At 38.1% G+C, this 9413-nt stretch overlaps 1 non-coding gene across 1 annotated transcript; it reads left to right on the top strand.

Moving 5' to 3' along the window:
* Window positions 1-83, top strand: trnal-cag. The gene has a single exon. It is a non-coding gene; the product is annotated as a tRNA-Leu (tRNA).
* The last annotated feature ends 9330 nt before the right edge of the window (window positions 84-9413 follow it).

The following is a 9413-nucleotide window of genomic DNA, read 5'->3' as shown; positions in this document are numbered from 1 at the left end:
GTCAGGATGGCCGAGCGGTCTAAGGCGCTGCGTTCAGGTCGCAGTCTCCCCTGGAGGCGTGGGTTCGAATCCCACTTCTGACAACACTACCCTTTTCCCCTTTCATACTACAGCAGGATTTATGTGACTTCATAACATGATCCTAATGCCAGTTGGCCCATTTAGCTACTTCAAGAGTCAATTTTTGAAATAGTTTATCTACAACCAACATCTGTCAATAAATGTATACTGTTTGATTCAATCTCTTGTATTGAGTTTACGTAACATTTACTATAGGAAGGCTTGTGTTGGCAGAACTGTCAGCAATTTAACACCTTGTTTTTGTATTATTAGAGTACACTGTGTCACATATACCTTTTGTAATCTTAGATATATGACACTTTTCCTGCCTTAAAGTTGGCCCGTTTTTATTAATCTGCAGGCCAGACCATGATTTTACAAGTTCGGATGCACCAATATTGAAAATCTGGGCCAATGCCAATATCCAATAGTTTTCACATACATATCTGGCAAAGCAGATGCCAATTTAGATATCCACTTGCTGGCCACTTTATTAGGTACACCTTGTACCTACACTCATCCGTTTGGTCCACTTGCCATATTATATATATTTTGTAGCGTTCACTGCTATGAAAGAGGAGCCAGCGAGCCAGCTGCAGTCATTGTCATCATCAGCTTTTGCATGTTTGCTACCAGTATGTTCATTTACCATGCTGGACTTTTTAGGTTTTAGTATCTAGTGGGTGGGATTTACAGGGCTTGTTCCCCATTGGCTTTTGAGGTTTAGAGTGACAGCTCAATCAGAATCAGTATTACTTTATTTTGCCAAGTATGTTGTATTGTATAATATAAATAATAATAATAATTAATAATAAGTGCAATTGTTTACGTTAATGATCATTGTGTAATACTACTAATAATAATTTTAATATTCACATATTTAGTTGAGACTGATTCTGTAATCTTAAATCTACTGTTTATGTTACACAAAGAGGAATAGAGGATAGAGGAAGTCTCTTAACTGAAATTCATTAGATGGTGAGAGTGTGTCATACTAAATGGTTGTGATGATTCATCTTCCTTCAACATGTTCACAAAAATGTTGCCGGGCAGCTTGCAAGTTGGAGATTTACTTCGTTAAGGTGTAAATGTAATCTCGCATGTTCCCGCTCCACTGCCTGAGAAGCAGATCAGGAAGTGACACAGTTGACCTCACCTCTTCCCTGTTGAAGACAGCAATTAAAAAAGTTTTATGTTTCCATTAAATAATCAAGTTTCCTACTTTCAGTAGTTGCAGTGCCGTTTGGTGCTTATTTCTGCTCAGTAAAAGCGGCTCCTGTAAACTTGATTTATGAACGGGATTTTGAGGGGGAACTGAATCTGATGCAACACTGTTGTTGTATTGGTTTGCTCTTTTATGGACACGGTGCACAGAAATGGATATTTGAATGGTTTGAACCTATGTGTTTTAGACGGAACAACTGAACGCCATTTTTGGCCAGTTTTGACAGCACATCATATAATTAATACCGTTAACTTTAAAATAAAAAAAATATATATATATCAGTATGCAGTTTCTTAACTCTCATATTGACATATTTCATCTAGCCCATGTACTATAACAGCATAAAAGGATTCCTGAAATTCAGTAATGGCTCTTGGTTTGCCACCCCAAGATTTTCACTGGCCTCAGCTGGCCACCCCTATGAAAAATATCTGGGCGCACCACTGATACTTTCCATAATATTTTTTTAACAATAATTTTGTCTTTAAAGTACAAAAACGATGCTAAAAATTATTGTTCCAAAGCGCTGTATTTCCATTCGTAACAACTTTAGCTATAATATGTTTTTTTATAAAGAATAACATATAATGGAAAGACATTTTTATTTTTCTTATAAAGAAAAATCATTAATCATAATATAGCACTGATATGTCTTGTATGTGTAAAAATGTATATCATGAATAAAGAAGAAAATTCTTGAAAGTGTTTTTTAATGCGTTTGGCAAATGGAAATAAAACACAACACCAGTAGTTATTGAGCCAAATAAAACAATATAAAAGAAATAAACATTGGAAAAGATGATAAATCAAAGAAAGAAATAATAAGTATAAGAAGTAGAAAATATTTGGCCAAGCAGTGATTATTAACAGCAGGCTTTAGGTGTCAGTCAAAGGTAATTCTAAGAAGGGCACAATGGTTTTAAATACTTTCAGCAAAACAACATTAATACAGAATTCATTTAATTCAGAGCCAGTGGACCCTATGCAACATGGGCTTTAGCTTTTTCTTGATGGGTCATTAGGTTTTTTAATGATTCTGATGGTCTTTTTTCAGCAGATAAAGTTAGCTAGCTGGCTAAAGTGTTTGGCTAAAGTGTCGGGTACCTCAAAATGTTAGATTAAAGATTTCTGACCACTATTAAATTGTTTTTAGAGATTGCATGCTGCTTGCATAGCACATTACCTTTTCTCAGGCCAGGATCATACCATGGGCTTTATGGGTGCATGCTCTGAGGCCAGAGCCACTAGGGGGCCCCTGTGAGCAATGATGACAAAATCTAAACAGCTGTCTTGATTCACAATGGAAAGTTTGCTAGCGGCACAGCAGTAAAATTAACAAATTTAAGCCTTATCCTTGTGTTACAGCCGAACATAATCCTGACAATCTCTACGTTTTTCATTTTCTCCTTCAAACACTGCTTAGCCACTACTTCTGGCAGGTTTTTAGCAGTGTGCTAGAACGTGAATGTACATTGAAAACTGCAGATATTCAAAAGATGGGCTTGGACGAAAGTCATTCAGAGTGGTTTGATGTGAAATGATTCATTGCAGAGAAACATGTCAAACTCAGATGTCTTTACAGTGGTGGTGATAGGAACCAGGGGTCACAGTGTGTACAGCAAGAAAATTGCTGTTTTACTTACAATTCAAAACCACCAGTGAGCCTACATGTACTTTCTGATATTTTGATAGTGTTAAAATAGTGGTAAGTCTGAAAAATTCAGTTTCTTTGGGGACTATTTTCCTCATAACGTCATATGTGTACCCCTCCACCATAAACGACTTGTAAAAACATGTTTTACATATCTCCCTTGTATGACCCTTATACAAGACAACACTAAAGCTAAAGGTCCTTGATCTGTCACGGCTGGTTTTAGGAAGAATCTAAAAGAGAAATAGTTGGTTTGGTGCCAAGATGTTTCCAGTACACCATATTCTTACGTCAGTAAAGATTGTGACGGGTAAATCGTGTTGCTCTTTTAACACTTTTGTTGCCATATGAAAAAAGGCTAAAGCAGAGAGCTAATAGCAGTGAATTTGGCTGTGTTTGGTGCTGGATTTCTGGCTGGTGTTTGGTTAGAGCTGGGTTTTTTTCCACTCGGGCTAGTAAGGGCAGGGTCTGCTGAGTGCTCTGATGTGTGAATCGTGTTGCGGTTTTAACCCTTTGTTTATAACACGAAGACTTTAAAGCAGAGATATAACAGCAGCAAGTGGGTTAGGGGTGATTTTGGAGCTTGTTTGCTGGCTGACAGATGGTCATGGGTGGATAAAATCACTCTAGTTTGTGGACACAGTCTGTTGAGTGCTGTGATGAGTGACTCCATCTAATCCTACTGAGTTAGATACTATGACCAAGCTCTTAGAGGATAATTTTCGATCTACTCTAGATAGTGTGGCTCCATTAAAAAGTAAAATAGTAAGGCAGAAAAAACTCGCCCCTTGGTATAACGATCACACTCGGGCTTTAAAACAGACCGCCAGACATCTAGAGCGAAAATGGCGCCTGACTAAGCTAGAAGTGTTCCAGTCCGCCTGGAAGGAGAGCCTTATAGACTATAGAAGAGCACTTTGCTACAGCATGCTCAGCCTATCTCTCCTCTCTCATAGAAAACAATAAAAATAATGCTAGATTACTATTCAGCACAATCTCTAAACTAACAGAGAACAAAACAGTGAACTGCAGATGCCATTAGCCTATAGCAGCAACGATTTTATGAACTTCTTCTGTGACAAAATTGAAAAAATTAGGCAGAAAATTCAGAATACACAATTAAACTCTACAAACCTGCTTCCCCATAATGCTAGCCTCAATCTTGAGAATACTATAAACCCTGCAGAGAGGCTGGAATCATTTACCTTAATTCAAGAAAATGAACTAGTTAAAATAATTTCTTCCGCAAAATCAACTGCTTGTATGTTAGATCCAATTCCTACAGGTTTACTCAAAGAAATTTTGCCAGAAATAACTAATCCTGTTCTGTCAATAATAAACTCCTCTCTTAGCCTTGGATACATCCCAAAAACTCTCAAACTAGCAGTAATTAGACCGCTGATTAAGAAAGCTAACCTCGATCCCTGCGAACTATCAAATTATAGACCCATCTCGAATCTCCCCTTAATATCTAAGATCTTGGAAAAAGTTGTTGTAAAACAATTAAGTTCCTATTTGCATAGGAATCAAATCCATGAAAAATTCCAATCTGGCTTTAGGCCACATCATAGTACAGAGACAGCACTAGTAAAGATTGTAAATGATCTGTTATTATTCTCCGACCAAGAAAATGTGACCTTGTTAATCCTCCTCAATCTTAGTGCGGCATTTGACACAGTAGACCACGCTATCTTACTAGACAGACTAGAAAACCTTGTAGGAGTAACTGGAACAGCTCTTTCCTGGTTCAGGTCCTACCTCAATGATCGCTATCAGTTTGTTAATATAAACAGTGAATCATCTGCCCTCGTAAAAGTAAAGTATGGTGTTCCACAAGGCTCTGTTTTAGGACCTGTATTATTCACATTATATATGCTACCACTGGGCACCATTATCAGTAAACACGGCATAAATTTCCACTGTTAGGCCGATGACACTCAGTTATACTTAGCAAGCAAACTGGATGATAAAATTAAACTTAGCAAGATTGAAGACTGTATAAAAGACATAAAAGACTAGATGTCGAGTAACTTTCTCCTTCTAAACTCGGATAAAACAGAGGTTCTGCTTCTTGGTCCGAAAGCGGCTAGAAACAAACTGTCTACTTTAACACTTAAACTTAACAATTTCTCAGTTGCATCAAGCTCATCTGTAAAAAGCCTTGGTGTCATTATAGACCCTGATCTGTCCTTCGACGCACATATAACTAATATTACTAGAACAGCCTTCCTGCATCTCTGCAATATTGCTAAATTGAGAAATGCATTATCTCTACAGGATGCAGAAAAGTTAGTTCATGCATTTATTACTTCAAGGCTAGATTACTGTAATGCCCTGCTGTCTGGATGTCACAGCAAAAGCCTTAACAAGCTTCAGCTAGTCCAGAACGCTGCAGCCAGAGTTCTTACTAGAACCAGAAAGTTTGACCATATCAGCCCAGTTTTATCAACCTTACACTGGTTACCAGTTAAATTTCAGATTGATTATAAAATTCTCTTACTGACTTATAAAGCTCTAAACGGACTCGCCCCTCAGTACCTGAGTGAACTTCTCTCTCACTATGAATCTTCCTGTTAATGTTCGGGACTCAGACACAGCCTCAGTCTTTAAGTCTAGGCTAAAAACTTACTTGTATAGTCAAGCCTTTGGTAATTAGTTTTCCCTGTCAGTTCTGTACCTGCCAGAGTCTCCGCTGCTCTGCTAACACTTTAATCTGTATTAATTACAGAACTGACACCCATTACAGAACTGACTCTCTGTGTGTTTTCCTTTCTTTCTTTCCTTTGCCGAGTTGAACAGCTGCCCATCCTGTTCATTCTGATGCTGCTGCCTCTCTGCCTTGATCGGGTGCCACTGCTCGCCAGCCCTCTGGACCGGCTTGACCACCATTGAGCTTCTTGCTGTACAACGCTGTGCAAACCTCACCCTCACAACCTGACCCCACTGATGCTGATGCTGCCGCCGCTGCTGCTGCATGTACTAAACTAATCAAATTAATCATTGCTCCACCTGTTTTCCCTGTTTTTGTACTAACAATGTTTACTATCCGGTGTCGACCAAAGGAGGGTGGGTTCCCCTTCTGAGTCTTGGTTCCTCTCAAGGTTTCTTCCTGTTTCTCTAGGGAGTTTTTCCTTGCCACTGTCGCCACTGGCTTGCTCATGGGGGCTTGGACCCGGATTTCTTTCTGTAATGCTGATTTCCTTGTAAAGCTGCTTTGTGACAACACCTGTTGTAAAAAGCGCTATATAAATAAACTTTGCTTACTTACTTACTTACTCATGCCACAATTTTAACTCTTTGTTGGAATGTGAAGGCTAAAAGCAGAACAATAATGTCAGGAAATTTGGGTGATTATTCAGGCTAGATTACTCACTGATGCTGACTTCACAGCTCAGTGTTGCTTACTGGCTAGTGAAGGCCAGGTCTGGTGAGCGTTCTGATATGTGTATCATGTCTGTAGCTTAAACCGTTCTTAAGTTATAAAGATAAGAAGGCAACTATGCAGACAACAAGACAACTTTGCCCTTCAGGTTCAAGGAGTTAAGTGGTAAACAGGAATTCCACCTATTTTTTTCAAAATTTCTGGATAATTCAGTCACGACGTTTCTCTACAGTGAATCATCTTACGTCAAACCACTCTGAATGACTTTGTCTACAGAGTAAAGAATGTCATTCGGAGTGGTTTGATGTGAAATGATCCAGTGCAGAGAAACTTTCCAAACTCTTTCCAAATTCCTTGACAGTGGTGGTGATAGGAATCAGGGTTCACAATGTGTACAATGGAAAAATTGCTATTTTATTTACTATTCAAAACCACCAGTGAACCTACATGTGTTCTGATATTTTGATATCTGTTGTTGATAGTGTTAAAATAGTTGTAAATCTGAAAAAAAAATAGTCTTTGGGGACTATTTTCCTCGTAACATCATACGTGTACCGCTCAACCATAAAGACAAAATATACATTTTAGGCCAAAACCTTATTGTAAAACTATTGTTAAACAATGTCTCAGACATCAGGTAGCATATTCATAACCCTTTACTGTCACTGCTTTCTGTGAGGAAAGTTTTGGAGGCATTAAACGTTTAAGACATCCGGTTCCTATCACCACCATTGTGAAAAATTTTGACTCAAGAAATTTCTCTAGAACAGAGCATTTCACATCAAACCACTCTGAATGACTTTGTTTACATCTTATCCATTTAATTATGGAGAAAAATCTGTGGAGTTGACTATATTAATTAAAAATATTCATGTAGATTTCCAGTCTGCTGGAGGGATGGCCACTAGGGGGCACTGCAATAGAGGGTACACTAGCAAGGTGACATCAAGAACTCCACGTACTGCGTAGCCTTTTGGATAGTTATCCTTCATGTTGCTTCAGTAAACTTCAAAACGATTGTATGTGTTGTTGAGATATTAGTTTGAAGTTTGAAGTTACATTTGAAGCACTTTTGTCTCAGCAATGTTTTATGCTTGCAAGACGGAACATTTTCTTTCCAGTTTTGCTAGACGAATGGTTGATTGACATAACTCATTGTATGACCCTTATACAAGAAGCACCAAAGCTGAATGTTCTTGATCTGTCACGGCTGTTTTTAGGAAGACCTGAAAGAGGAAATAGTTGGCTTGGTGCCAAGGTATTTTCAGTACACCATTTTTGTGCCTCAGTAAAGATCTTGCGTCAAGGAAAATTACTCCTGTGTTTTACGGCGCTTCTGTAAAAAAATGTACTTAATTGTGCTCATTTAAAGTCCTCCATTTGTTCACAGGCATGTGGTACACTGTACCTCGCAGCCAGGCTCGGGGAGCTTTTTGATTGGCAGGTTTCGACCTACTGGAGAAGGTGCATGCGGCTTTTGAGGAAATTGAGTGCTTTTGTTCCCATGGCAGCTGCTACAAGTATTTGTTGTGAGAAGCCTCATTCCCAGGGACAAGTCAGACTGGATCATGCTGATTTAGAAATGAGGTGGGACAGGGTGATAGTGGCATTGCATGCATTGAGAACTGTGTGATTAAACAAAACCAAAAATGTTCACGCTTCACATCTCCGAAGACATGTTTGTCTATGTAGACCTGCTATTATTTCAGTTTGAACGTGACATTCAGACATCACTCAAAGAGCTGCACGTCACATGTGTACTAGGAGGGTAGCACCTGAGAGCCTGAGACTTTGCCCCAGACACCTGCCACAACAAAAGGATTAGATTTATTTTGGAATGGCTAATGGCTCTTAAGCTTAGCTTGTTGTTTTAGTGATTCTAAAGACTCAAAAAGTGTCTATATACAGACTAGACGTTTCTGCTGTTGCCAAACTGTGTGAACTGACGTATTAACTTATTAACAACTTCTTAACAATTTAATTTATACCTCTGTATGCATAGTGTTACTGTTTTTGTATGTAGTATGCAATGCTATTTAGACACCCTGGGAGAAATGACATTTTCAAAGTGAAATGAAGTTAACACATCCTCTACATAGAACACACATTTAAATGCACAGTTACTGTTTGCTGCAAGTGGCAATTCAGGGGTCCAAGCACGTTTAGCAAGTATGCCCAATGTAAGAGTGAAGTAGAATAGTGTAATGAGTTTGGGTGCCAGTTATTTTAAAATGCTACAGTATGACTTTACAAATGACTTTTGTCTTTTGTATGCACATAGTATGACAGACTTTGTTCCGAAATTTGTTGGTTGTTTGGACTGTTTATTGGAAATAATTGTTTTATAATAATGAATTTGGAAATAGGTTCAACATTTTTATTTATTGTTTTAGCACCTCCTGTTAACATATGTCCACTAATCTTTGCACCCTATTTCAACATTAGGCATTGAGTAGGCATAGCAAGTTTGGTGTAACATCAGACAATACACATGGTCTGATTTTACATGAAGCAGCCATGTTTTTTCAAGTATGACATCAGCCTCATAGAACCTGAGACAGGAGACACACTTTAGCAGCATGAAAAATTTTATGTCAATGTCAAAGCTTTGGTTGCATAACATTTTTTTTGGATGTTATTGCGCCACTTAGCAATGCAGTCACATGATAATTTGACGGTTTTCTATTACTCCTCTAGGATACATGTCTGTGAAGTTTTGTAACAATCGGTCAAAGCATTTGAGTTAGAGCTGTATATGCATGACTTATGCAATGTAAGCTCCACTTCTATTTGTGGTTGGTGCCTAAACACTACATAGTGTTGACTCTCCAAAATATCTTTAATAATTATTAAAATTAAGTATCATAGGATTGTTTTGACACTAGATTTGTACAGATTGTCTAAAAACCCAGGGACTAGTTTATGCTTAAAATATGTGTGATTTTGCATAAAATGCAAATGATCTCAATCTGGGTGGAGTTGTATGGTTCTTGAAGCTTTTTTGTAGAACATAGATACTGTAATCAGTTGAACAAGAATTTTGTTTCTGTGACATACAGTCCAGGAAATATGGAGCAAAATGTTCAATGCTTCAC

This window comes from Colossoma macropomum, unplaced genomic scaffold (genome assembly GCF_904425465.1).
Source record: "Colossoma macropomum unplaced genomic scaffold, Colossoma_macropomum, whole genome shotgun sequence".
NCBI lineage: Eukaryota > Metazoa > Chordata > Actinopteri > Characiformes > Serrasalmidae > Colossoma > Colossoma macropomum.
This window is presented reverse-complemented; position numbering and strand designations above follow the sequence as displayed.